General features: G+C 34.1%; 1 long non-coding RNA gene across 1 annotated transcript; it reads left to right on the forward strand.

The window, feature by feature from the left end:
- Positions 1-412: 412 nt before the first annotated feature.
- Positions 413-21,288, forward strand: LOC141500783 (uncharacterized). Its single transcript, XR_012472029.1, has 3 exons — positions 413-489; positions 16,455-16,580; positions 21,126-21,288. It is a non-coding gene; the product is annotated as an uncharacterized LOC141500783 (long non-coding RNA).
- The last annotated feature ends 4,202 nt before the right edge of the window (positions 21,289-25,490 follow it).

The raw sequence follows: 25,490 nt of genomic DNA on the forward strand, positions 1-25,490 counted from the left end.
AGTATACGTACATGCACTTTGACCTAGCATATAAATGGACAGAAAGTAGTGATCCCAACAAGATAAGATGAAAGCTCATCTGTGACAATCTTTAATGTTACTGTGAATTGGAGATAGTTGTGTTGTGGATGAGAATTGGGATCTCAAATAGAGACTGAGAGACCTTGAATAGTGAATGAATTCACATACTCCCTGGGATTTAAAATTGCTCAGGATTTATTATGGAGTCTTAAAAACTCCTAGTTAAAAAAAAACAAACAGCATGCACTTTGAAGACAGAAGCCTGTAACAAAAGACTAGGCTAGGTTGTTTGGGAGACAGAGAGAGATAAGGAGAGAGAGACTGGGAGAACTCACTGGGCCAGGGATGGCAGTTTAAGTCAGGGTTTTATTAATTCCTAAATTCTAAATCCTGTGCATCAATTGGAGTAGAAGCAAAATGGTCAGGAAAAAAGTTCGAAAGTGGCATGGGGCCTTGTTTCTGAGTAAGGTAAATTAAAAGTTAGTCTATCAGAGCAAGGGGTAAAGTCAAAGTTTTAGTGGAAGTGAGGATAGAGATGAAGATGACAGTTAGATAATAGGAAGCTTGGGAGGAGTTGACCAAGATGATTCAACAAAGTTTGCTTTATAATTCTCACCTTTATGGAGGCTAAAGAGCTGAAATATGTAACAAACAATTGCATATTCACAGGAGTACATGGGGAATGCCATGTTCAAGACAAATCGAAAGATACTCTGTGTGAGAGAAGCATGGATTCCAAATATGTTACACAATAACAGGAGGCTTGATGACTATGGTAAACTATGTGTTAACAGGAACAATTAGCAGAAAAAGGATATAGTGTACAAAGTATATTTGTATTTGATTGAATATACTGCGATACTAGAATGAACCATGATCAGTACCCATGAACATATCTACATGCATCAAATAACAATATGGGAGATAAGATTCAAATAAGTTCCATGGTTCTATAATACCATACTTTCAAGCTCTCTTTTTATGTATAACATATTATAAAAAGGACCTATACTTATAGAATATTTGAAGTCAAGTAAACCAGATTTTACTGGATGTCAGGTACATTGTATAAAAGAAAGCTATTTAAAGGGAAGCAAATAAGGTAGAAAGAGAGAGTTTCCAGAAAATTAGGATTCAGTCCAGAAAATAATGAAAGTGACTGGGCACTCTCCATAAAAAGGAAATTGTGGAAGGGATCAGAATCAAAGCAGAGGCCTGTGAGGGGCAGAATATGAGTGTGAGAAAACCAGAGGTAGAGTGAAGGACTAAGTAGATTTTCCTCTCACATTCTAGTGATTATAAATGTAAAAATACATAGGATAGAGTAGGGACAATTGTCTAGAGCAGGGTTCTCAATCTTGTGTCTGTGAACATTTTTTTGAAAAATATTTTAGGGGGCAGCTAGGTGGCACAGTGGATAGAGCACCAGCCCTGGAGTCAGGAGGACCTGAGTTCAAATCCAGCCTCAGTCACTTGATAATTACCTAGCTGTATGGCCTTGAGCAAATCACTTAACCCCATTGTCTTGCAAAAAAATTTTAATTATAAAACATATATATATATATATATGATTATTTTCCTTTATGATCCTCATAGCAGAGATCTGAAGTGGAGCTTTCTAAGTCCCAGCTCAGCTGGCCAATTGCACAGCAGCCAGCTGGGAGAGGGCAAACACAGGTAGTGAAACCTTTGTTCAGCTGGTGCAAATGGGCAGAATGGCCAGTCCATTGAGCAAGTTGCTAGCATTCTCAACACAGAAGTCTGGTCCCAGTCCAGTGAGCAGACCACTAATGTTCTCAAAAAGAAAAGGCCCATCACTGGATGGTTCCAGCATAGTGAGCAGGGCACTAGCAAACTCAGTGCAAAAGATATGCATGAAGGCCCTTCCCCCAACACCAGAAGCTTGGGACAGAGTCCCTGTGGTCCAGCAGCAGAGCTGAAAAGGATGAAGAAGAGTCATAGAAAATCTGGGACTATTGGGAGTTACTATGAAGATAAGGAAGAGCACAAGACCATCTCAGAATAGGATAGTAGAAAAAGTACTACATGTGAAGCCCCAGAGAGGAATATGAATTGTTCTCTAGCCAAACAATTCTTGGAAGAGCTCAAAAGGATTTTTAAAATAAAGTAGAAAACTTGGGAAAAAGAAATGCAAGAAAAACTTAATATCTTGCAAAAGGAAGCACAAAAATTGAAGAAAACAAATCCTTTAAAAATACAATTGGGCAAATGGATGAAGAAAGGAAACTTAAAAATAGAATTGGGCAAATGGGAAAAGAAAATAGTTCCTTTAAAACTAGAATAGATCAAATGGAAAAGTAGATGCCAAAGGTAACTGAAGAAAATAATTTCTAGAAAAATAATTTTGGAAAAGTGGAAGTTTATGACTATATGAGTCATCAAGAATCAGTTAACCAAAATTAAAAAAAAATGAAAAAAAGAAAGAAAATGTAAAGTACCACTTGGGAAAAACAACTGACCTAGAAAATAGCTAGAGGAAAAATATCTTAAGAATTATTCGACTAGGGGCAGTTAGGTGGCTCTGGATAGAGCACTGGCCCTGGAGTCAAGAGTACCTAAATTCCAATCTGGCCTCAGACACTTAATAATTACCTAGCTGTGTGGCCTTGGGCAAGCCACTTAACCCCATTTGCCTTGCAAAAAACCTAAAATTAAAAAAATTTATTGTACTACCTGAAAGTTATGATTAAAAAAAGAATATCTTTTATGAACTCATCAAGGAAAACTGCTTTGATATAACTAGAAACAAAGGGTAAAATAGTCATTGAAAGAATCTACTGGTCATCTCCTGAAAGGAATTTCCAAATGAAAATACCAAGGAAATTACATTCAAATTTCAAAATCATCAAGTCAAAGAGAAAATATTACAGGTGAACAGAAAGAAACAATTCAAATTCAAGGACCTATAGACAGGGATTACATAGGACCTGGCAGCATTGACTTTTAAGAACTTGAAGGGCCTGGAATATGATATTCCAGAGGGCAAAGGAGCTTGGATTACCATCAAGAATTGACTAGTTAGTAAAACTGAGTAAGGGAAAAGGGAACATTTCAAGGGAAGAGATGGACATTTAAAAAAAATAGGTAACTTTCAAATATTTCTGACTAACATACCAGAGCTGAACAGAAAATTCAATCTTCAAACATGAGACTCAAGAGATACATTCAAAAGGTAAAGAGAGGAAAATCAAGATTAAACTGGTTACATCCCTCCATGGGAGAATGGCACTCATAATGCTTGAGAACTGTATCTCTATTAGAGAGAGTATATTTAGACGGTATGGACATGAATTAATTTTGAATGGAAGATCAAAAAAAAAAACCCTAACATTTAAAAAAAGAGGATTGTCTGAAGGAAGGAGAAAAATGGGTTAAATTAAAGCACACGAAGAGGCTCAAAGATATATTACAGGAAAAAAAGGGAAGTGGTGAGAATTGCTTGAATATTACTTTCACTGGATTTAGCTCAGACCTAGTTGGGTTTAGAAATTTATCTTACCCAACAGGGAATTAGGAGGGAAATGGAATTGACAGAAGGGAGAGAAGAAAGAAGGGGAATATTAAAAGGGAAAGAAAAGGAAGGGGTTGATAGAACAGGAGCATATAGAGGAATGTAGCATTCAGAAGCAAATCACTGGTGAAGAGGGATACAGAAAATGAAAAAGAAAAGTACAAAGGTAGGGGAGATAAGATAGAGTGTAATAAAGAGTTAATAATTATGACTGTGAATGAAACTGTGATGAATTTTCTCAATAAAATGGAAGTGAATAGCAAAGTGGATTAAAAATTCAAATCCTATCGTATGTTACAAGAACATTTGAAGCAGAGAAATGTACAGGTAAAAGACTACAGGAGAATATATTATACTTTTTTTGAAGTGGAAAAAAGTAGTGGTAGCAATATTTATCTCATAAAAAGTAACTGCAAAAATCGATCTCCTTAAAAGGCGTAAGGAAGTAAACTACAACTTCCTAAAAGGTACCATAGAAAAGGAAGAATTATCAGTCCTAAACATACACACACATACACACACACACACAAGCACACACACACACACACACACACACACACACACACACGCAAACCAAGTTGTATAACATTCAAATTCTTAGCAAAGAAACTAAATGAGTTATAAGAAGACATAGCCAGCAAAACTAAACTGGTGGGGGACCTCAATCTTCCTTTTTCAGAACTAGATAAATCTAACTACAAACTAAATAAGAAGGAAGTTAAGGGAGTGAATAAAATGTTAGAAAGTTAGATACAATAGACTTATGAAGAAAATTCAATAGGGATCAAGAGAATATATCTTTTCCTCAGTGGTATATGACACAGAAAAATTAACCATATTTTAGGGTATTAATACCTTACAATCAAATGGAGGATGATAGGAATATTAACTATTTCAGATCATGATGCAATAAAGTTATGTTTAATAAAGTAATAAAAAGGTATGGAAATATAAACTAAAAATTAATTGGAAATTAAATAACCTAATTTCCAAGAATGAGTGGAACACCAAATCATAGAAATAATTATTAATTTCATCCAAGACATTGACAATGAGACAACAGACTGAAACTTGTGGAATACAGGCAAAGCAGTTATTAGGGGGAAATTTTATGTCTCTAAATGCTTTCATGAATAAAACAGAGAGGGGCAGCTAGATGGAGTGGTAGATAGAGCACCAACCCTGTAGTCAGGAGAACCCGAGTTCAAATCTGATCTCAGACACTTAATAATTACCTAGCTGTGTGACCTTGGGCAAGTCACTTAACACAATTGCCTTTCAAAAACAAAAAACAAAACCAAAAAAAGTAAAATAAAATAAAGAGAAGCTCAATGAAATGGGCATATTACTAGAAGAAGAAAAAATTTAAAATGTCTAGTTAAACACCAAATTAAAAAATGTTGAAAAATCAGAGAGATTCATAAAATTGTAATGAAGAAAGTTTATTATTGATATTTAAGAAACTTCCCAAGAAAACCTCAGAAACTATATGAAAACAATTACAAAACACTTTTCACACAATTAAAAACAGATCTAAATAATTGGGCAAATGTCAAATTGCTCATGGGAAGGCCAAGGTAATATAATGAAAAATCACAATTTTATTTTAAATTAAATTATTTATTCATAGTCATGGCAAAGAAACTGCCAAAAATCAATTTTTCAGAGCTAGGAAAAATAATTACAAAATTCATATGTAGGAACAAAAAAGTCAAGAATAAAAATGGAATTAATGAAAAAAGAAGCAATGACCTAAACATACTAGATCTGAAATTATATTATAAAGCAGAAATCATATCCAAAAAAGTTGGGTACTGGCTAAGATAAAAAGTGGTGTCAGCCAGAGACAAAATAGCAGAGAAAAGGCAAATACTCCAAGTCTTCTCCACCAAACCACTTCAAATACCTTAAATAATTACTCTAATCAAATTCTAGCATGATAGAATCCACAAAAAAACTGACACGGGGTACCTTGTTCCCTCAGGGTGCCTGTATCCAGGGATTGCCAAAGACAATTGGTAGGAGTAGCAGGAAAACTCTGCTACACCAGAGTGAGAGTAGAGACCAGTCCAGTGCAGACCTCAATGCAGATGTGGCCACAGGGTTCTAGGAGCAGATTGGGGAGTCCCCGAGCAGGGAGTCACCAGGCAGCTGCTTCCAGAGTGCTCAGCCCATGGGTGGTAAGGGGATCAGGGAGATTGGAGCAGTTTTTTTTGCTATCTGTGAGGAAGGATTGTGTTGCTTCACCCATACTCAGATCCAGGTATCAGTCTGGAGACTCATTCACAGGAAGAGGAGCAGAATCACAACAGAGCTTACTGTCTGCAGTATGGCTGGGACCTTCCTCACAATTCCAGGACAAAAAGGTGTGTTTTTGGTCAACCATAGACCAGAGCACAGGTCAGAAGAGCAGTCATAGTTCTACATAAGACCTTGGAATAATTGTGAACTTGCAGAACCCTATAGGGTATCATAGGAACAGCTTTAAAAATCTTCAAAAGCTGGGGACAATGCATCCTCCACCCTGGAAGTCAAGACCCTCCTTAACAAGGAGTTGAAATTAAGTCATAGGCTAGAGAAATGACTAAACAACAGAAGAAGAAAAGAATTAGACCATAGAGAACTACTTTAGTGCTATGGATGAACAAAACACATAATCAGAACATGACAGTCAAAGCTTTTGAATCCAGAGCCTCCAAGAAAAATATGAATTGATCTCAGGCTATGGAAGAATTCAAAAAGATTTTGAGAATCAAGTAAGTGAGCTAGAGGAAAAAAATGGAAAGAGAAATGAGAGCAAGGCAAGAAAATCATAAAAAAACAAGTCAGCAACTTGGTTAAGGAGAAACAAAAAATACTAAAGAAAATAACATTTTATAAACCAGTTTGAGTCAAATGAAAAAACACCAATCCAAAGGATCAAAAAGAAGAATGCTTTCAAAAGCAGAATTGGCCAGGTAGAAAAGGAGATACAAAAGCTCTCTTAAGAAAATAATTTCTTAGGAGGCGGCTAGGTGGCACAGTGGATAAAGCACCAGCCTTGGAGTCAGGAGTACCTGGGTTCAAATCCGGTCTCAGACACTCAATAATTACCTAGCTGTGTGGCATTGGGCAAGCCACTTAACCCCATTTGCCTTGCAATAACCTAAAAAAATAATAATTTGTTAAAATGTAGAATGGAGCTAAAGAAAACTGATGACTTTGTGAGAAATCAAGAAAAATAAAATAAAATAAAACCAAAAGAATGATCAACTAGAAGAAAACTATGAAGTATCTCACTGGAAAAAAATTGACCTGGAAAAACAGATCCAGTAAAGATAATTTAAAATTATTGGACTATCTGAAAGTCATAACTGGAAAAAAAGAGCCTAGATATCATTTTCCAAGAAAGTCTCCAGAAAATTGCATAGATATCCTAGAAGCAGAGGGCAAAATTGAAACAGAAAGCATCCAACAGTTACCTCCTGAAAGAGATCTCAAAATGAAAACTGCCAGAAATATTATAGTCAAATTTCAGAACTCTGAAGTCAAGGAGAAAATATTGAGGAGCTAAAATCAGAATAACACAAGATTTAGCAGCTTCTACATTAAGGGCTCATAGAGCATGGAATATTATATTTCAGAATGAAAAAGAACTTGAATTACAACTGAGAATAAACTACTCAGCAAAACTGAACAGAATATTTCAAGGGAAAAGATGTATATTCAAAGAAATAGAGGACTTTCAAATTTTTCCTGATGAAACAAAAACAACTAAAGAGAAAGTTTGTTCTTCAAGTACAGGACTCAGGTGAAACATAGAGAGGATAGAGATGAAGAATAAATCATGAGGAACTTAATGATATTGAACTGCTTGTATTCCTTCATAAGAAGATGAAACTGATAACTCATATGAACCTGCTCTTTTATTAGAGCTGTGGAAGGAACATACATAGACCAAGCACAGGAGGGAGTTGAATTTGAAGATATAATATATAAAAAGATGATGTAGTCAATAGGGAAGAAAGGAATGTACTGGGAGAAATGGAAAACAGATAGAATTTGCTAAGGTATTTCACATAAAAGATTTTTTGCAGTGGAGTAGAAGGGGGGGAAGCTGAGGGGGAGTGAGTGAGGTTTACTCTCATCAGAAGTGTCTCTGAGAGGGAATACACATTCAATGGGGTATAGAAATCTATTTTACCCTAGAGGGAAAAGGATGGGAAAAGGGGGACAGGGGGAGGAGAGATGGGGTAGAGTTGATAGAAGAGAAGGAAGATTATGGGAGAGGATAGTCAGATAACATGCAGTTTTGTGGAAGGACATGGTGAAAGGAGAGAGACAATAGAATAAATGGAATGGGGAGGAATAGGATGGAAGGAAATAAAGTAGCAATAGAAACGCTGGGGAAAATATTGGTGCTATTTCTCTGATAAATTTATTTTTTTAAGGTTTTTGCAAAGGAAATGGGGTTAAGTGGCTTTCCCAAAGCCACAAATCTAGGTAATTATTAAATGTCTGAGGCCAGATTTGAACTCAGGTGCTCCTGACTCCAGGGCCGGTGCTCTATCCACTATGCCACCTAGCCACCTCACTGTACCACCTAGCCACCCCTCTGATAGACTTACTTTTTTAGGGTTTTTTTGAAAGGCATATAGGGTTAAGTGGCTTGCCCAAGGCCACACAGCTAGGTAATTATTAAGTGTCTGAGACCATATTTGAACCCAGGTACTCCTGACTCCAAGGCCGGTGCTTTATCCACTATGTCACCTAGCCACCCTTCTGATAGACTTATGATAAATAATTCTATCCATTCCAGACAAAGCTGATAGTGTCTGAATACAGAGGGAAAGATAAACAAAGAAAAAAGAAGAAAAATTTGGTGGATCAGTGGAATAGATTAGGTACAAAAGAAACAGTAGTAAATAACTATAGTAATCCATTGTTTGATAAAGCCAAAGATTCTAACTTCTGGGATAAGAATGAACTTTTTGATAAAAAACTGATGGAAAAACTGAAAACAGTATGCTAGAAACTAGACATAGAACAATATCTCACATCCTATACCAAGATAAGATTGAAATGAGTACAGGATTTAGTCGTAAAAGGTGATACTATAGAAGTTATTCCCCAATTCATAAATGGTCAAAGGACATAAACAGGTAATTTTTAAATGAAGAAATTAAAACTATCTCTAGTAATATGAAAAATACTCCAAATCATTATTGATTAGAGACATGCAAATTTATAAAAAGACTCTGAGGTTCTACCTCATACCTATCATTGTTAGAGGAGATGTGAAAAAACTGGGACACTAATTGGGTCAACCTTTCTGGAAACCAATTGGGATCTATGACCAAAGGGCAATAAGACTGTTCATACCCTTGATGTGGCAATAACACTACTGGGTCTGTATCCCAAAGAGATCATAAAAAGGGGGAAAATACATATACAAAAGTATATATTTTTAGTGACATGGAATTAAAAATTGAGGGGATGCCCATCAATTGAGGAATGGATGAACAAATTATGATATATGAATATGATGGAATACTATTGTTTTGTAAGAAATCACCATTAGCTAGACTTCAGAAAAGCCAGGAATGACTTTCATGAAGTGATGCTGAGTGAAGTGAGCAGAAACAAAAGAAAATTTTATACATTGTGTGATAGTCAATTAACATGGACTTGTTCTTCTCAGCAGTAAAATATTCAAAAGACATTTATAAAGGATTTATGATAGAAAAAAAAAGCATGCACATACAGAGAAGTAACTATGGAATCTAAATGCTAAACAAAGCATATTATTTTCAATTTTTGACATTTGTTTTATGGTTTTCCCCCCTCATGATTTTTTTGTTCCCTTTTAGTGCAAAATGACTAATATTGAAATATTTTTAACATAGTTGTATTTGTAAAACCTATGTCAGATTACTCACTGTCAAGAGGAGAGGTTATGGAATGGAGGGAGGGAGAAAAATGTGGAGGTCTAAACTTTACCAAAAACTAAATGTTGGAAATTTATCTTTGCATGGAATTGGAAAAACAAATAAATTTATTCAAACAAAAATGTTATTCTGGGAGGAGGTCCATGGACTTCAGCAGGCTGCCAAAAGGTTCTCTGGCACAAAAGAGGTTAAGAAACTCCCTGCATAGTGATCAAACTGAAATTTTATACTTGAAAAACTGAAGCTCACCATTTCCATCCTCTGCGGGTCAGATTAAGATACTTTCAGTACCTACTCAATTTCATGAGAAATATTTTTGTAGAATGTTTCCTTCATTTAAGATATTTTTCATGATGAATATTTTTACAGACTTCGTATTCTGTTCTCCCTGATCATCCAAAGTTAATTATAGGGTATTCCATAGAGGGTTATCTTTCCATTGTCCCTTCTACAGTAAATATGTTTTACACAATGCACTTAATGTTTGTTCTCCTTTATGCCTGACAGAAATCAGGGGAAAGTTGAAGTGCATCTTTTGAGCCACATAACATGCTGCTATTTTTTTGCTCATTGATATTTGGATGGTGTATTTTCTCCTTATCTTGAATCCCAACCTAATTCAAGGTAGTCTTTCCTAATGAACTAGTTTCATTATAGTCAGTCAATAAACATTTATTAAGTACCTTCTAGGGACTAGGTGCCAGAGATACAAATACAAGAAAAGAAAAACAGTTGTCCCCTCAAGTTGCTTACAATTCAATGGAGAAATATTATAGAGGATGGGGGGAGAGATTCAAGCATTTGGGATGAAAAAATCCAAAGAAATACAGTGGGAAATGAAGAGATAGTTAGATTGGGTACTTTTCTTTCATGGAAACTTCCAATCATTGGGGTCTCATGGCCAGAGAGTAATGAGAAGATGTGGGCCCCAAGGCTGATGGAGATATTCCTTTCTCTGTAATACTTTGTTACATAATCTCTCTGAATCCCAGTTTCATCATCTGTAAAACAAGTAGCTTTAGATAAGATCTTTGTTCCTTTCCTCTAGATCTATGATTCCATGTCTATTGTACCTTAATGCCTTTGAAGGATCTATAAAGGAGAATATTGATCTTTTTCATTTCTCTCTTTGCACAGTATGAAATCTTAACTAAGTTCTCCTTGAGACATCCCTTCTTACTCTTCTGGTCTCCTAGTCTATGGGAAAGGGGGAGATAAAGAGTACTGTTTTTAACCAATTTTAACCAATTTTCTCTCTCCTCTCCTCGCCCTCCACTATTCTTATGACTCTTTAATTTTAAAGATGCAGGTAGATCATAAATTCACAGAACTTTTCTATAGTTTTCTAAATATTCTTTTTATGGATTCTAAAGATTTTTCTCCCACAAAGTTACTAGCAACAATAATTAGAAACTATGCTGATTCTTGGACAAATGTGACTTACAAATTCAAGTTAGTATTAATAGGATTATTTTGAGCACTAAGCAACTTTCCACAAAATCAAGAGAAAAAGAGAGGAAAAAATAAGATGGTAAGTTGCTTCACTGTCTGTTAAAAGGAAGAAAGTAGGCACTTACTAAGAAAGGTTACCAAAAAGTTTGCAGTAAGAATAATAGTTACACTAATTAACTCAGTTTTATCTCTAGAGTTGACACTTCCATTGCTTGATGCCAGAATACCAAGGGAGTTTGTGCTACTTTGTAAGGAGAGAGGCAGCCTAGAAGTGAAGGTACAAAATTAGATTTATTTTGGACAGTATCAGTAACTAAAATTTAAAATCAAACTCTCTCTTTAGAATTAAACTTTGAATACTAATAGGAAAAGAGCTGAAATAGTTAGTCTGTTTCTTTTTTTTTTTGGTTTTGCAAGGCAATGGGGTAACCTTTTTACACTTTTGAAGCAAGTTTATCTATCCCTGGAGCCCGTGAAAAATAGAAGAGTATTTTTTATTTATTTCTAATTCATAAAAGGGAAACCTAAGATAGGGATTCATTAACTGAAACTTTGTTTTATATTTCTTATTTATTCAATAAAAAATGAGCATCTAATTTGTATGAAATGTGCTTTATATGATATATAAAAAGAATAGAAGCTTGAGTTCCTGGCCACAAGTAGGTTACAAATGTTTTACAAACAAACATCACTACATGAAAGAGCTATAGGATAAATATGAATTATAAACCTAACAAAATTGGGAGACTGTTTTTGGAAAAAACAGACTAGGTCAATTACTGTGAAATGTTGAGGACACCTTACATGGAGGCAAATCACATTCAGCTTATAACTTAAGTTTAGTCTTGTGTTTGAAGTGCAGAGAGAATAAATAATCCATGATCACAGAGCTGGTTAGCTTCATGGATGTGATTTGAACCTAGATTCTCCTAACTCCATGCTCATTACTTTAACCACTATAACACACTATGTCAGGTCCTATAGCAAGAAGAGCAGCTCAGTGAAACCATTAGAATAGAGACATTTCCTAGACAATCTGTCTAGATGAAATTTGTGTTTAGGTTGATTGAAAAGTTAGTTACTGAACACCCAGGTAAGTGACAGGTTCTCTTTGATTATTGTCTGGGATAAATAGCAGGCTATGAAACAGCCTTTCAAAAAGAGTATAGAGCATCACAGTTGGATTTATAACAGGAATAGAAAATTGGTTCAATATTAGGAAAATTGTAAATAATAATTATATTAATTATAAGAACAGTAAAAATCTTATGATTATTTCAATATATACAGAAAATTCTGTTAAAATACTAGAAGACAGGAGCAGCTAGGTGGTGCAGTGGATAGAGCTCTGGCCCTGGAGTCAGGAGTACCTGAGTTCAAGTCCAACTCCAGACACTTAATAATTACCTAGCTGTGTGGCCTTGGGCAATCCACTTATCCCAATTGCCTTGTGGAAAAAAAAACTAAAAAAAAACACTACAAGACAAAAGAATAAATGAACCTTAATATGGTTATTACACAACATATATTAGTAAATGCTTGTTGATTTGATATATTATTTACTAGTATCTTTCTATAACCAGGAGTCAGCCTTATTGTAAAAGAGATAAGCCAGAGACTTTTCCTACAGCATCAAATTTAAAATAAAGATATTTATTGAGACAATACTATTTGACATGCTGCAAGAAATGCTAGCTAGAACAGTAAGAAAAGGAAAAAATATTGAGGGAACAAGAAAAAACAAAGAGGAATTAAAATTATTATTGCTTTTTGGAGATGATATCATAGTTTAGTTTGTGAACTTAGAAACAATTTTATTCAAGTTTGAGGATATAAAATTAATTCATAATGCATATAAATCAGCATTTCTCTATGTGGCAATAAAAAACAAGGGAAAGAAAGAGAAATTCCATTTGAAGAAGGAGGAGAAGGAGAAAAAGGAGGAGGAGGAGGAGGAGGAGGAAGAGAGATTAAAACAATAGATTAAGTTCCTAGCATACAGAAGTCAACAGATGCAGTAGCTTTTTGTGGTAAAAAACTGGAAACTATTATATTGGGAATTAGTTGAAAAATTTATGGTATTACCTCAGACCTATCAGATTGACAATAATGGAAAATGGTCAGTGTTGGAGAGGTTGTGGGAGGATTGGGATATTAATGCATTGTTGGTGAAGTTGATCCACCCTGATCCAACCATTCTGAAGAGTAATATGTAACTATGCCCAAAGAGCAGGAAAACTGATTATCCCCATTAACCCAGCATTACCAATACTATATACAGTAAAAATCATATAAAATGGGAAATGTCTCACATGTTCCAAAATTTTCAGAGCAGCTTTTTTGTAGTGGCAAAGAGTTGGAAATTGAGGGGTGCTCCAGGTTGTCCTATCTTTCTGAATTATTGAGAGAATTTATCAAGTTGATCAATTCTCAATGTTGTTACTATTGTGTACAGTTTTCTCCCCATTCTGCTCCCTTCACTCAGGATCAGTTCCTGTAGTTCTTTCTATGCTTTTCTATGCTTTTTCTTTTCTATTTTCTATTCATGGTTTCTTATAGAATAATAGTACTCAACAACATTCACATACCATAACTTGTTTAGCCATTCCCCAACTATTATAGGAATGCTTATTTTATTATATAAATTAAAAATAAAAGTTAAAAGGTTAAAAAAAGTGGCCTTACTTCCTATTTTCCTTCCTTCCTTTCTTCTTTTTCTTCTTCCTTCCTCTCCTCTTCTTCTTTTTCTTATTTCTCTTCTTGGTTTCAGTGAAAGCATTATGTTAGAAGGGAGAAAAAATCTTTTTTAACTGGGTAACAAAATTAAAGAGAAATCCTGGCCTGGCATTTTAATATATTCCCTTTTTTATTTTCCTCTGACGGAGTCTCCTAATTCCTTTCTTAATGTCCATCATAGTGACTGGGAATCATAGGTTTGTATTCCAGACTTAACTATACTACTTACTATTTGTGTGAGTTTGAGAAAACTACTTAATCTGCATACACTTATTGAGAATATACTATGAAAAAAGTACTCAGTTACAAAGACAAAAATAGAGACAGCCATTGACATTAAAGAGTTCATATACATACATATAAATTTAGACATTCATCTTTGAGATATCAAATCTGTCCTCAGACACTTATTAGTAATCACTTAATTCTGCCTGAGTTTCCTCAATTATAAAATGAGTTGAAGAAAGAAATGACAACTCTCTCTAGTATCTTCACTAAGAAAAACCCAAGTGAGGTCAAAAAGAAATGAACATGACTGAAATGACTGAAACACAAAATAAATTTATTGAGTAAGGAGATAATATTGAAAACCTTGGTCTTAAGGAATATCATTTTGGCAGCTATATGGAGGATGTGATTAGAGTCATGAAAGGCATGAATAATGGAGTACAAATATAAGACAATGGAAAGAATCCAGAATAGAATTAATGATGGATGAGGGCCTCAAGAATAATAGTGACTTTATGAATGGAGAGAACAATACATCTAACAGATGTCGGAAGATAAAATGGCAAGATCTGGAAACATCCCTATTGTTTCACTAGTTCAAAATGTCCAATAGACAGTTGGCGATGGACTTTATGTTTCAAAAGAGAGATTATGGTCAGAGAGATAGATTTAAAAGTCATCTAAATATTTAGATAACTAAACCTAGGTATCTAATGAGATCATCATAAAATTGAGAAAAATGCAAACTTTCTGAGTCTCAGTTTCCTCATCAGTAATGTGGGGATAATGTTAATTCTCCCTACTTTATGGAATTGTTATAAAGCTCAACTGGGATAAAGTGTGAAAACTTTGCAAATTGTAAAAAATATAGTGAGTTACTAAGGATTCCTTGAAACTAATAGAATAGCCAGTAAGTTATGTTTGACCCAGACACTTAGATGAGTGAATTTGAGTAGTGCATTTTTAATTTCTCACTGCTCATTCATGTATTTATGCCATTCCATTATGTTTTATGTGTCCAAGGAGACATTTCTGATTGTGGATCTAATGTCAATACATGTTAGCTTATAGTGACTGAGAAGCAGAGAAGGAACAGAGAAATTGTTATTGCCTAAAAATTTTATAAGGTAGAGAGTAATGCGTACCAGCAGCTCTCAGACAGGGATCTGACTTTTGGTGTTCAAAGAACTTGTGACATATTATAAAAGACAAAAATGCTTGGAAAACTAATTTTCAAATTAGCTGTATACTATAGAAAGCACTTGGCCTCATTGACAAGCCTATCTTTATTCATGATCCTGGGTAATGGTCATTTTTGGGACCCTGTTATTCCAGGGCTGAATGTTACTAAATCTAAAAATAGGTAAGAGCTGATATAACTATTAAATAGTTATTCTAGTAGGAATAATCCCCAAGAAACCACCCATTACTGATGTTAACTATCCTGGTTCCATTAATTAAAGGTAGTGAAGACTACCACATTCAGTGCCTTAGGCTTTGCACAGGGCTGTTAACAAATTTGAATATAGACATGTTGGCAGTGTATGGGCTTGAAGCAGAAAAAAAATATTTAATTTAAATAACAATTAAGCAACAAGAACAATTCCTTCTTTCAGATATGAATCGTGGTTTTTAATTGAACTTACCAGAGTACCACAATTGTCATTAATCATATCCTACCTCTTGTCAACTTATTTTTTCAGTGCATACTTTATGACCCTCAGACCAAACCATTTTACCCTCCTTCTAGCATATAATTTAGAAAAATAAGTTCCTATTTTGTTTTTAGGCTTTGTTTTGTTTTGCTTTGTTTTGTTTTTTTGCTTATGCTCTGATCTGCTGTAGCAGCTGCTGCTGTCATCTGCTGTTTCTGACAGAATACTCAGAGATAAAGGAATGAGTACCAGTAACACTATATTTCCAAAAGTTATATGATAATGCTTTCCTGACTTCAGAGGTTGCTTTTCAGTCTCAGTCTAGGTAAAGCTGAAGCATCTGAGACAATTTGGAATTCTTCTGTAATGTGTTTCCATTAAATATATCATTTCCTCATCCTGGCACAGCTTCTACTGCAGAACACCTCATTTGCATTGATATGGTCCTAAAATAGGGTACTTTTCTTTACAAATGATTGGAAGTCACAGGTAGTGGTACTATAACTGAGTTCAATTATCTGAGTGTGTAGATGCCTCTCAGATCTATTTCTCTGATCCTAATCTCTCTCTTAAATCCCAATCTTCCATCATCAACTGTCCAGAAGACATTTTGAAGTAGTTGGACTATATATATAGGCTTCTCAATCTCACCATGTCTAATACAGAATAATATCCTCAAATCTGATTGTTTTCTTTCCATTAAAAAATTGGCTTGCCACTTCTCTATACATCTTCAAGATGTGTGGAATAAGGACAATTCAATTCAATGGAAATTCCTAAGCACAAGCTATTAGATGTCTCAGTTTCTGCACTTTCAAGGAAATGATCATTAAATCCCCTAGTGTCAGATATTTGAATGAAATAAGTAAATCAACTTGGTTTTCTTTTTATCATGTATTAAAGGAGTAATTCTTTTGGAGAAAAGATGATAAAAGCAGAAAAAGAAAGTTTCTGATTACAATGGAGTGATTATATTTGTCCTTCATTCGTTGAGAGAGCTGTGACATCAGAGACATGATTCCATGACAAGTAAGTGAATTGGATTTGACTGAGATGGTGCTGTGATTTGGTCATGCATTTTATCTCCTTATATCTCAGTTTCTTCATTTGTGAAATGGATACATTTTTCAGTATTGTGTGTTGTCTTCAAAGAAATTTCAATTGACAAATATTTATCAAATCTCTGAACAGAAAAACATTGTAAAAGTTTCTGAAAAATAATACAAAATGCTATGTGAAATAAAGAGCTGGATTTGTTGTAATTAAACTTAAATGTAACCTGTATTTAAAAATCATGGGACAACTTATCAAAAACTCTGAAAAATATTTGTTTTAGTGGTCTGTGACATGGGGCATTTTTAAAAAAATGTATTGTGAAACAGTTTTCTGCTGAGAATCTGACTTTACAGCATCTATCCCATCTTCTCTTTGGCTCAATATTACACCAGAGAGATGCCATGTAAGAGAGAGAATTAGCAACTTACTTTTCCTGTTCAAGACTGCCTAAGCTCAAGTATAAATAAAGGTTAAAATTTCAAGCAATTTGAATGATTAAGTTTTTCTATTGAACTGAGGGGAAAAAACAATTCACTAGCAGTAAAAGAAAAATTGCTTTCTGATATAGCCTAAACTTGTCCCTATATACATTTTGTAAATTCACTTTGTTGGAAGACATAAGAAGAGAGTTGGTGTGAAGCAGTAGAAAGACTACTTGCTTGGGATACAGGACACCTGAGTTCCAGTACCAACTTTTATTATATGGCTATATTTTTGTGGGTCTTCACTTCTCTGGTCTCAGATTTCTTATCTGCAAAGGGAGAAGTTTTGAATGAGTGGTAAGTTTGAATTATATTATCTCTGGGAATCCTTCCTTTCATGACACTCAATGTTTCTATGGAGAGTTATATCCTTCCCTAGTGACTAGCCTTATTGGTATTAAAACACAGTAAAGGGGCAGCTAGGTGGTACATTGGATAGAGTACCATCCCTGGAGTCAGGAGGACTTTAGTTAGAATCCAGTCTCAGACAACTAATAATTACCTGTCTGTGTGACCTTGGGCAAGTCATTTAACCCCATTGCCTTGCCAAAAAGTTGTCTAAAAGACAGTGAGAAGTTTATCAGAAGATGCACTTAATAACATGACCTTAAATGTTGTAGTTAGATTGAAGTTTGAGTTTAAGATCATGGGGAAATCACTAAGTTCCTTATTGGAGTAATGATGTTTGTCCTTCCTTCTTTGAGAGAACTGTGACATCAGAGAGGTGATTTCATGACAAGCAAGTGAATTGGATTTGACTGAGAGGGTGTTGTGCTGAATGCCCAGCCTCACTTTTCCCCTCTGAAGTCATCTTGTTCTAGGAGTCAGATATCCAGATATGAATCAGAATAACTGGGGATCAGGGTTAAGTGACTTGGCCAAAGTCATACCATTAGTTAATGTCAAGTATCTGAGGTGTGATTTGAACTCAGGTACTCCTGACTCAAGGGTAGTGCTTTATTCGCTGTATCACCAAGCTACCTTGTCATCTGATTGAAATTGTAAGATGATATAAATAGACAAATGGCAAGGAGATGGAGCTGTGGAAATAACACCATATTTGGAGCTGAAAGCCCTTGATCTGCATACTAATATTGCTACTTTTAGCCATTTACTCTTGTATCTGTCTCTAGGTCTATTTCCTCATCTGTCAAATTAATACTAATCCATTCCCCACAATTATTTCTAGCTATGGTGCCCAGACATATTTTTGATAATGATGTACATGTTTCTTCAATGAATATAAGATATTGGGGGCATTGGTAAATAAGCTACAATATTTTCAATGTGTCCAATTCAATGAATACTTTTTTAAAGAAAATGTCCTTTATTAGAATTAAAGACAATGATTTAGAGCTAGAAAGAAACTAAGAGGTCATTGAGTCTACTCCCTAATTTTAAAGATGAAGAAGTTGAGGTTCAGAATGTCATAGAAGTAGTAAATATCTGAGACAGTATTTGAACCCAATCTTCTTGAAGTAATTTATACCCTAAGATACATTTTATTAATTATTTACCACTAATTGACTTGTTGGAGTTCCTCAGTTAACTTTCCTACTTAAAAACTTCATTTGATTATAGGTGCTATTATACATAAGAGATATAGAAATTCTTCTAGATGAGGCGGTGTAAAGCTCTCCAACTATTTCTCATGACTAGACATAATCTATTATGCTCCCTGTTGTATTATTTTAGACTACCTGATTTAAATGTCCAACTATAGATTGATGAAAATTAGACATTTCCCCTCAATCATTTGTATTCTCAACAAAAATTTGTAGAGACAGAAAACAACAGTTATAATAGAGCCATCATGTCAGAAGATTCAATCAGGACCTCCAGAGATAAACACTCCATATCCCCTTGTAAATTAATCTGCTCAGTTTTGCTACCCCCATCTTGTATGGCAATCAGGCTAATACCAAGAAGCAACTAAAATGGTGGATGTAAAGGACCCAAGAAGAAACTAAAATGTTGGAATTCATGTTAGAAGATCAGTAGCATTGGGAGAAAGCATTGGAAAGGATAATAACAGGCCACAGTGAGGAAAGCAAAAAAAAAAGGTAATTTTCATAGAGCACAAAGTGAGAATACAGTTTAGAGCAAAAGGTAGACTACTTTTGTCTAATTCTCTAACTTTAGTTTTTCTCTGCAAAGGACTAAAACTGCAAAAATCCCTAAAAGGAAAAAGTATTTGGCATCATTTTGTCTGATTTGTGCATCTTACCCTAAGCCCTGAAGTTGCACTGGCAAAAGTTTCATGTCAAAGTAAGGATCCAAGGTTGCATTTGATATCCCAGGTGTTAGGAAGCCTTGATTGTTCAGAGATGGTTCAGTTTAGACCTTATCCTCTAGCTTAACCCCTGCATCTGGTAGAAGCTTTAATTAGAAAAGGCAAGGAAACCACAAAGAGGTGCTGAATTTCTGAGTTCCTGAATGATATGGTTCCCATACTTTCCATCTCTCCAGATGGGGTGGCAGCTGCAGATGCACTTGGCAGTTGACAACAATGTAGACAATATATTAGACAAATTTGTTATGTATGCATGTCTGTCACTACTCATGCTTTCTCTAGGATACCATATTGGATTTCTTTAAGGGTCCACAGAACATAATTTGAGAAGTTCCAGATTTGACTCTTTTCTGGCTCAGAATTTTGATTCTAAGTGTAAGTGGTTTAATCTCTTTAATTTCTTCATCTGTAAAATGAGGGTAATACTTGTCTGCCTAGAGAGGAAGTGTAGTGAGATAGATAAAATGCTGGATCTAGAGAAGGGCTTCTTCACCTAGGATCTATGAATTAAAATGATTCTATAAATTCAATACAGTAAAAATGATTTCTTTTGAAATGCTCTAAAATTAGTTTTGAATTTGAAGACATTATTTCTGAGAATGGGTCCATAGGGATTTCCAAAGGTCTAAATCATGATTCTGATGATTCCTAGCCATGTAAAATTATTCAATTTCTCTAATTCACAAGGTCATCATATATGAAATGGTGATAATATAACTGAACTATCTAAGCTAATAGTTGTTTTGAGGCACAAATGAAATAACATGTCAAATGCTATTTCAATTGCAACTACTATTCTAAACTCAGAGGAACCTATATGTAAGACTCAAAAGGGCATAATGTATATAAAGTTCTAAAGAAGGTACAAAGTATGATTCTTTTGGCAGGTAAGTTACATATATATTGAAACATGTGTGTGCATGTAAAATAAATAAATTGGGTAATTATTACTATTTTAACACAAATTTCCATTTTCTCAAAAGCTCTTCCAAAAAGTCCTTTAAGTAGACCTCTAAATCTGTTCATTTAAAATATAAAGTTAAAAATGTGATATAGAAATATCTATTTCAGGGCTCTTCCACTCTAACAACTACATAATGCTAGGCAAATAATATTTAATTTGAGTGAGAGTACCTGAATTACTTAACTATCTGTGTGATGTTGAGTAAATCATATAGACTCAGTTTCTTTAACTGTAAAATTATAGAATTGGACCAAATTTTTACCAGCTCTTAATGAAGAATGTTAGAAACTGTTATACACCCTAGTTAATTCAGCACTCAGGACAGTGACTTTGAAGGTCTATTAGGAAAATACTACTTTGCTATCATCTAGTTGTCAGGCCTCACTCTTTAAATACTTTAACATTAACGTTGATGATATAAGGCAAGCCTATTTGAAGGCAGTCTGTATTCACCTTATGGTTTTTCATAGTTACTAAGCTCCACATTGTTTTTGGAGGTTATCCAGCTCACTTAGCTAGAGATGGTATATGGCAAAAAAAAAATAAATTAAAAATTGAAAAGAGCTTAAATAAGCAGGCCTCCAATGAACTGGTTCCTATTTCAGAGGTTTTATCTCTGTTGTTCATACCCTTTTGGATGTGAGTAATTTCAAGGTTGATGGAGTAGCAACTGTCAGACATTCATCCTATTTGTTTGTTTATTTCTTTCTTCCTTGTAGAAAAAGTATGCTGCAGCATCAGTAGGAGATTATTCATATTCTTCTTTTTTTCTTCATTAGGTCAAAACTGAACATTTTCAAGGCCATATCTTTGGTGATAAAGATGAAACCAAGTTGGGGAAAAAAGTATTTTTTCCTTTTTTTATAAAACTTATGGAGGACATAAGCTTAAAATGAACAGCTTTGAAATATATTCTGTACATTAGTAGTGGTGAAAAATTGCAACACCAAAAATTTCTCTCATCTGAAAAAGAATGAATTTTCTGTCCATTTTAAGGGAAATAAATTTTCTTTTTTCTCCTTGAACCTCCTTTCACTTGACTGCTGGTTTCTCTTCTGGGTCTCCTTAGGCCAACTCCATTGCAGAATGTCAAATCTAGAAGAAACTTTAGAGATCATCTGGTTCAATGTCTTCAATATTTAAATAGGAAAACTGAAACTTATTGGGGTCATAATTTACTCAAGCTTATAGCTATAAAAGTGGGTGACTCAATTTTTTTTACTCAGAATTGGTGGAGTTTTTTTCACCTATTGGATCATGGTGCCTTCCCAAGGTTCAAGGGAAAGGGTTAAATAAGAAAAGGCTCTCCTCTTTTACAAAATGGGGAATAGAGTGAGTACTTAGTTCATAGACAATTTATATTTTCTAAAAGTGCTATCATATATAGGAATTGCAATTCTGGAACAGTAATTTGGGTTATAGCAGACTGCTTCATAGAAAAACATAACTGTAGAGTACTAAAATATTGACATCAAAGATTAAGGCTTGAAAGCCTTACCCCATGACATGATCTAGAAACTAGAACTTGAAATCATTAGCTATGCCAGTTTTCTATATGTAAAAAATGTAAGGAAATAACATGCCACATAAAATTCAACTCCACAAAAACAAACATAAAGAGATTTCACTGCCCCTGGAAATCTCAATTTAGATTTTAATTTAATTATACATTTAGTGAGAAGAAGAAATTTTTACTGAACCAATAGTTCAAAATATATAAAATCATAAAAGGCTGACCATATGCTGTTAAACAGATATCAGTACTGCTTCAATACTGTAAGGAGCTGTGAGTTCATTGATGAGGGAGCAATTCTTTGTAACAATGACATTTCACCTAATCCTCTTGCCACTTCTAACAATTTTTTAACCAATACCAAACACATTTTTTTGCAGACATTTCCTCCTTTGATACAAATTGCAATGCTAAGTAGTACAAAGGATAGAATTGCAGGGCCTGGAGTCAAAAAGACTCATTTTTCTGAGTTCAGATTTGGCTTCAGATGCTCGTGCTCACTAACTATGTGACTCTCAGCAAATCATTTAACTTATGGGTCTCAATTTCTTCATCTATAAAATTGAGATGGAGAAAGAAATGACATTATCTTTGCCAAGAATACCCAAAATGTGGTCACAGAGTCGGACAGAATTGAAAAAATGACTGAATAACAACGTAAAACAAGTGAATAATGACTTAATAGAAGATCCTAGAGTTTCTGTAGTGAAATGCTTTAACATCAGAAGCTTCTCTGAATTTGTCTTAGATAGTCCTGACATGATAGACATTGAGTTCATGATAGATCTATTCTTGAAATTGGTCACAATGGCCAAAGTTTCTATGTGACTGTTCTAGCCTCTGGGGTTGATTTCATATTAATTCCAAAAAGGTCAAAAAGGGAAGTATCTAATGAGGCTGATTCGAACACATGATTTATAAAAAAAAAACTTATTCAGAAAAATAAAAGTAAACAATTATAAAATAGAATGAATATGATTGTGGGCCATGAACCCATAATAATAGTGTTAGTAATGCTCAAATTCATAATGAACAAAAATTGATGAAGAAAACTAAAGATAAAAAATATGCACATGTGTTTTTAAGTTGTCTGATGGGGAAGATCAGTGAAGTGATAGGACCAATGTTATAGTCAATAATAAAATTAGAAATTCCAACAGAGGTTTATTTTACTTATATTTTCTCCACTGAGGAGAATGTCTTTTGAGTAAGAAAATATGCAATTTAAATGGACAAATTGGTAATCATGCCAAAGATTAGTAGGGAAATAGTCAGGGACCTTTGAGTCTACTTTAAGGAATACAAGTTATCTGTTTGAGATGAATTATATTCTTGAAACTAAAGGAACAACAAAAAAATATGACTACCAAGACATTGACAACAACGCTTGAAAAAAACCATGGATAGCAGGAGAGGGGTCATATGATTAGAGAAGGATAAAAATATTCTTAATTCCAAAAAAGGAAAGGGAATATGTTTAGGAAATTGTAGAATAGAAAATCCTGGTATATATATATATATATATATATATATATATATGTATATATATATAATTATATATATACACATATATGTATGTGTATATATATATAAATATATATATATATATATAATTTAATAAAAAAGAAAGATGGTATCTTGAAAAAGAGCAAGGGTTCAAAATATAAAGGTCATGATAGAGTGATCTTATTTCTTCCTTTGAGACAGATTTTCCTCAAGTCCTTCCAAGATGTCCTATAATGAAAAATTGTTTCACTTTATTTTTTTTGTGAATTCTGTTGCTCCAGAATTCTTTTATAGGTTTAATTTAATGTTGATTCTGAGGGAAACTTGGAAAACAGTTTTCTGGCTTTACTCTGCCATCTTCAAAACTACTTGATACTGATTAAAAATGGAGAAAATTAAAAGAAACCACTAAATTGATTACATACGATAGAACCAAAAAGATTGAATTCAATCTTCCAGTGTTCAATAATATTGAAGACATAAAGTTTTTTGAGAAAGAACTCAATATAGTAAGAACTGGAAAGAAATCATAAAGAAGTATAGTAGAATTTGGATTTATATCAGCACCAGGGTTTATATCACATATTATAATCAAAATCAATGTTACATGAATATTAATGATCTTGGTATAAAAAAAAACAGAATCAAGTACCTTTTATTGCTATGACTGGAAGGTCATTCTTGGTCAAACAAGTAAGGTACAATCACAAAAGATAAAACAATTTTAATCACAGAAAATTGAAATATTTTGCATAAACAAAATTTATACAACTTGAATGCAAAAAAAAGTAAGTTGGTAATTGGGAAGAGGGGAATGGAATTTGCCTCAAACATACTATGAACTATACATATAAGACCAAAAACAGATACTCCTCAATGAAGAAATGATGAAAGAATAAGAACAGACAAGTATCAATAGAAGAATTATTAACTATTAAAAATTATTTTTGGGGGTGGGGGAACAAGATGGTGGTATGAAGCTGGCATGCTCCTGGAACTTTTACCTGCACAGCATTAAATGAAATCTCTACATAGACATTAAATCTACAAATCCCCCCTCCCTGGAAAAAAAGAACAAAACAATTTCTCAGTAGTAGATATCATGAAGGACCTTCAGTTAAAGTCTGTCTCTATAGGGGAAAAGGGGAAGTGGAGCTCAGTTGATGGAGAGCAGGAAAGTCAGTAGGAGGCTTCTAGCTACAGCTCAACCCAGGTCCTGGCTCAATTAGATAGCAAATCATCAGGGAAAATCTCAAATCCAGAAAATGTCTGAGCCCTGGAAGCACTAGGGCAACAAATAGGTGTGGGTAGGGAATAGACCACTGTATAGACAGAACCCAGATATAAAGGAGGACATAAACCTCTGTGTAAACAACACCTGGGCTGCATAGACAACATCTTGGCAAAAGATAAATCAAGGAATAGACAACAGTCCCAAAACAAAAAGTTCAGGACTAAACTCCATATACCCTAGGTGCAGAACTCAACTATCAAAATGAGTACAAAAAAAAAAGAAAGAAAAGAATGCTAACCATAGAAAATTAATGCAGAGATGATAAAAATGCCATCTCAGAAGAAAAATAGCATTGAAAAATTACCTATGTGTGAAGTCTCAAACGAGTTTATGAATTGAACTCAAATCTAAAACTTCATGGAAGAATTTTAAAAAGATTTTAAAAACCAAAGAAGAAAGGAAAAAGAAAAATGGAAAAAATAATGGGAAAGCCATGCAGGAACTATGAAAAATTGACTTAAAGATAGCATCTCCTTTAATGGTAAAAATAAGCAACTAGAAAAACAATACAACTCATGAAAAAAAATCAACCAACTAAAAAGGAATGCAACTCATCAAAATATCAAATCAATCAATTACAAAAGGAATGAAACTCATCAAAAAGTCGAATCAACCAATGGGAAAAGGAATACAACTCATTTAAAAATGAAATTTACCAAATGGAAAAGGAAACATAAAAGATAACTGAAGAAAATAGATCCCTAAAAATTAGAATTGGGCAAAAAGAAACTAATGACTCTACGAGACATCAAGATTCCATCAAAAAACCCAAAAACTTAAAAAAAATTGAAGAAAATGTAAAGTAGCTTTTAGGAAAAATAAACAATCTGG

This window comes from Macrotis lagotis, chromosome X (genome assembly GCF_037893015.1).
Source record: "Macrotis lagotis isolate mMagLag1 chromosome X, bilby.v1.9.chrom.fasta, whole genome shotgun sequence".
NCBI classification, from domain to species: domain Eukaryota; kingdom Metazoa; phylum Chordata; class Mammalia; order Peramelemorphia; family Peramelidae; genus Macrotis; species Macrotis lagotis.